Genomic DNA, 5,649 nt, shown 5'->3' with positions numbered 1-5,649 from the left:
AGGAGGGTGCTGGTGCAGAATTCCTGGACTCAAGACAGCTGGGGGGATGCATTAAAGTGTGTGCTTTAATCTGCTGGTCACAGGAAGACAGGAAGTTCTTATAAAAACTGTTACTTTAAGTGCATATCGTATTACAAGAATATAGTAAATAAGCACATTTTACATGGCTACTAGATTTTTTTATATACTATTTCACACACTGGTCTGGGACGGGTAAACCAGCCCCAAACTCCATTAGGCAATGCAAACTGACCTATATATATATATATATATATATATATATAAAGGTTTAACTTGGACCCATTACACTCATTATACAGGGGTGGGGCATCTTTAGATCTCTGAATCTCTGTCCAAACTTACCTCCAGGACTTTGTAACTGGGGTCTACTACCACCTCCAAGACAAAATTTTCTGGAAGCAAGAACTCATTGAACTCCTTCTGGGTCCATCAGAAACCTTGTGAATTTACTGCTTTACTGGGAGGGGTAACAGTGCTGATTGGAGTTGGGTCCAGGGACATGTCAGTCTAGGCTCTCCTGACTACACTATAAATATATATATATATATAGATATATTTATATTATGTATATATATTGTGGCAAAAGCCCGCTACTGCAGAAGCACACGCGAACAACTTCTCCCTTTTCATGTAGTTTTATTGTCAGGATGGTAAATGTTTTGACACCGTACAGATTTCACAGCATTTCTTGGAGACCCTAAACGCTAGCTAGACATAGCTCAGCTCTCTCAAGACCAGCCAGCTTCCCCAGCGTTGATCTCACTGAACAAATGGCACAAACAAGCTTTTATACATGTTACTCCTCCCCCAGCTTTAGCTTGATGGACAGGTGACACACCCACCTTCTCTTTAAAAGAAAACACCCATCAGTGGCTCTGTTTGCACAGACACACCCTGTCTGCTGAGAGGAAATCATGTAAGTTAACAAACTTTAAACTACACATACGTTTTTACCTGGTTTAATCTCAACCTAGGTGCATAACTGTGCCAATGTTTTATTCTGTTTGTATACTTTCTCTGCCTCTTGTCAGAAAAATGCCTCCCTTTGTTATACATCCCTCCCCCTAGCGTCTCCAAGTAGGGGGACGTGGACTTCGTGAGGAGCGCATATTTTCGTGACAACGCATCTGCATTCTTGTGCAGAATCCCAGGTCTATGTTCTACTGAGAACTTGAAAGGTTGCAGTGCCAAGAACCAGCGGGTTACCTTGGCATTTACCTCCCAGTTGTTCTGCATCCATCTTAATGGTGCATGGTCTGTTATTAAGGTGAACTCTCTGCCTAGGAGATAATAGCACAGAGCTTCTGTAGCCCATTTTATGGCGAGACATTCTTTCTCCACAGTGGCATATTTTTGTTCCCTTGGAAGCAACTTCCGACTTAGGTACAGGACAGGGTTTTCTACTCCATTCTTCTCTTGTGACAAAACTGCACCTAAGCCAACACCAGAAGCATCAGTTTGGAGGAAGAACCTCCGGGTAAAATCTGGTGCTTGTAGAACTGGAGAGGAACAAAGAGCTAACCGAAGATCAGACCAGACGGTTTCTGCAGAGTCAGACCAGGTTAATCTATCTGGACAACTTTTTTTTAACATGTCCGTAAGTGGAGCAGCTCTAGTGGCGAAGTGGCTTACAAACCGCCTGTTGTAACCTACTAAGCCTAAAAAGGTTCTTAACTGCGACTTTTTTTCTGGTCTTCCCCAATTTTTGACTGCCTCCACTTTGTCTAGTTGGGGTTTTACATGCCCTCGACCAACAATGTACCCCAAATATTTGGCTTCTCTCATGGCTATGGCATATTTCTCTGGGTTAGCTGTTAATCCTGCTGACCTTAATGAAGCTAAGACCGCCTCAACTTTGGCTAAATGTGATCCCCAATCTGGGGTATAAATCACTATATCGTCCAGGTAAGCGGCTGCATAAGCTGTGTGAGGTTGTAGCAATTTATTCATGGCCCTTTGGAAGGTGGCAGGTGCCCCATGCAACCCAAAGGGTAGGACTTTATATTGATAGAGACCATCAGGGGTGGAAAATGCAGTCTTTGGCTTGCCCGTGGAAGTCAGGGGAACTTGCCACTAACCCTTTGTTAGATCAAGGGTTGTTAAATAATTGCTACCAGCAAGATTTTCCACTAATTCATCCACACGTGGCATCGGATAGGCATCAAACTGCGATATACTGTTTAGGCGCCTAAAGTCATTGCAGAACCTAATTGTCCCATTGGGTTTCGGGACAAGCACAATGGGACTATTCCATTCACTAGTGGACTCTTCAATTACATCTAACTGGAGCATCTTCACGACCTCCTTCCTCACGTCCACCTCAGAGCTGGATTTAGGCTTTGGGGGGCCCGGGGCACTTAAGACAGGGGGCCCCTAAGATCTAAAATTAAGGCAGTGGTTCCCAAACTTTTGCAGTTTGCGGCACCTTTAGAGTCATCCACACACTCTGTGCCCCTGCATCATCATCCACACACTCTGTGCCCCTGCATCATCATCCACACACTCTGTGCCCCTGCATCGCCTCCACACACTCTGTGCCCCTGCATCATCATACACACACTTTGTGCCCCTGCATCATCTCCACACTCTCTGTGCCCCTGCATTATCATACATACACTCTGTGCCCCTGCATCATCATACACACACTCTGTGCCCCTGCATCGCCTCCACACACTCTGTGCCCCTGCATCGCCTCCACACACTCTGTGCACCTGCATCATCTCCACACACTCTGTGCCCCTGCATTATCTCCACACACTCTGTGCCCCTGCATCACCTCCACACACTATGTGCCCCTCTGCATCATCTCCACACACTCTGTGCCCTGCATCGCCTCCACACACTCTGTGCCCCTGCATCATCTCCACACACTCTGTGCCCCTGCATCATTTCCACACACTCTGTGCCCCTGCATCATCTCCACACACTCTGTGACCCTGCATCATCTCCACACACTCTGTGCCCCTGCATCATCTCCCCACACTCTGTGCCCCTGCATCGCCACACTCTGTGCCCCTGCATCATCTCCACACACTTTGTGCCCTGCATCGCCTCCACACACTCCGTGCCCCTCTGCATCCTCACTCTGCCCCCTCCTTCATTCTTATGCCCCTCCATTGTTGTTTCCTATCACCATTCCCGTTTCCTATCACCATTCCCGTTTCCTATCACCATTCCCCTCCGTTTCTTTACTTACCAGATTTGACCTTCTTTCTTCTATATCTTCTGTCTTTTCTTCTTTCTTCTTACCAATTCGGCGGTGCCTGGGACCCAGCATCCTCTCTCCTTGCCGCTGCTCACTGAATGTCGGGCGTGATATATATATTAATATTAGTACAGGTACTTGTAAATTGTACAAGCACTTCTGTATAAAACGCATGTAAAATAACGCCATTGGGTATAAGGCTATAGGCATTGACACATCCTGCATACCATCACCTACAGCCCACAGTATGACACTTACAGCTCTCCCAGAGGGCTCGCTTAGGTTGTCTGCATAAGCCAAATCATTGCTTCCACAAACTAAAATACTGTACATTAAAACAATCATCAAAGGCCCACATTAAAAGGGGTATTGACACCACACATTAAAACTAGCATTGAAACCGCACATTAAAAATAGCATTGATAACGTACACTAAAACTAGCAATAATACCGCAAGCTAAAACTAGCACTGATACCGCAAGCTAAAACTAGCACTAATACTGCACGCTAAAACTAGCATTGATACCGCACTTTAAAAATACCATTGATAATGCACATTAAAACTAGCAATGATACCGCACATTAAAACTAACATAAAAAATAAACATTGATAACATAACACCAATTTTGACTATATATGTCTATATATATATATATATATATATATATATATATATATATATATATATATATATATGTGTGTGTGTGTGTGCAGCTATGTAGTATATATCATGAAGGACCCTCTATTTTATTAATCATTATTAAAGTAATTATCGAATCCTGCCACTTATATTAAAGCTTTAATTAGATTATTTATCTAGATTATTTATTTATTTATATAAACATATTTATGTGTGTCTGTATGTATGTGTATATATATATATATATATATATATATATATATATATATACACACACATATACACACTCTTACTGCTGTAGGTGGCTACATATTTAATCAAACAGTCAAGTAATAATCAAGCTATGAAGGGTCTTCTTAAATATGTATATACATATGATTATTTATTTTATCAGTTATGGTTCAATAATATAAATATGTATATAGATAAAATAAATAATAATATGTATATACTTGTTTAAGAAGACCCTTTATAGTGAATGGCATATTTATTTATATATGAGTTTCTTTTTGTTCTATGGGGTCTCACCTTCTCTCCTTCATGTGAAGGGGGAGCGCTCCATTTCGGCCATTTTAGATGGTCCAGCAGCTGCGGTGCTGCTGACAGAGAGTGGATGCATGCATCAGTGGGGACCCCGCCAGCCGCCGCATCTGACAACTGTCAGACAACAACTGACAGCTGTCAGACAACAACTGATAGCTGTCAGATGCGGCGGCCGGCGGGGTCCCCACTGATGCATGCATCCACTCTCTGTCAGCAGCACCGCGGCTGCTATCAGCAGGTGAGAGTATGCGGGCAGCGGGGGGCCCTTGAAGAGAGGGGGGCCCGGGGCACGTGCCCCCTGTGCCCCCCCCTTAATCCGGCCATGGTCCACCCGTCTGGCTTCTGGAATACGATAAGGCTTCTGCTTTACAATGACTCCTGGCGCAGTGACAATGTCGTGTACGATTAAGGTAGTGCGCCCAGGAATGGAAGAGAAGACATCCCTGTTCCGGCGAATCATTTCTTCAGTCTGTTGTCTCTGCTGAGTGGACAAAGCTGGCTCTATGGGCACTTCAGACTTTTCAATGGCAGTACTCACTACCTGAGGAGAGGTTTCCTCATCATGCCAAGGTTTAAGGAGGTTTGTAACGGACTTACCCCGCCGCTCCGGAAGCCGCACTTCTGCATCCAAGACCACGTGACCGCACCCGGAGGCGGTGACATGACCTCAACCTAGAGGCGGGGATTTTGAATCCCTGTCAGGATAAAAACCTCACTCTGACACTCGCTGAGTGTCAGAGCAACACTTACCTGTTACTTGCTCCTGTGCTTCGTGGATTGCTGTGTCTTCCAGTCTCTTGTGTCTTCCTGTGTGCTGATCTCTGCCTGTTTGACTACTCTGGCTCTCCTATCCCTGTGTACCAACCCAGCTTGCTGACCATTCCTCTGTTCTTGTGACCCGTTTACCGAACCTGGCTTGTTGACTCCGAGTTGCCTCCTGATTCTGCCTGACTCCATTCCTGTGTACCGAACCGGCTTGTCTGACTACGCAACCTCCGCTCCACTCCGCTGTACTACATCTTGGGGCGATCCTGAGGACCGCGACCTACAACTCCTGGCAACGAAGCCCACCCCGCCTTGCGGCGGTTCTTGGTGAACACCGGGGAGATCGTTAGACTCCGCACCTCAGGTGATCCAGCGCTAATCAAGATTAGTAGTAGAAGTATCCAGAATCTGTTACAGTTTGCTCTGACCATTGATGTCGCAGCTAAAGATCTGTTGGAGCATTTAGTGGGAAGG

Source organism: Mixophyes fleayi, chromosome 4 (assembly GCF_038048845.1).
Source record: "Mixophyes fleayi isolate aMixFle1 chromosome 4, aMixFle1.hap1, whole genome shotgun sequence".
Lineage (NCBI taxonomy): Eukaryota > Metazoa > Chordata > Amphibia > Anura > Limnodynastidae > Mixophyes > Mixophyes fleayi.
The sequence above is the reverse complement of the archived record's forward strand: the minus strand, read 5'-3'. Positions refer to the sequence as shown.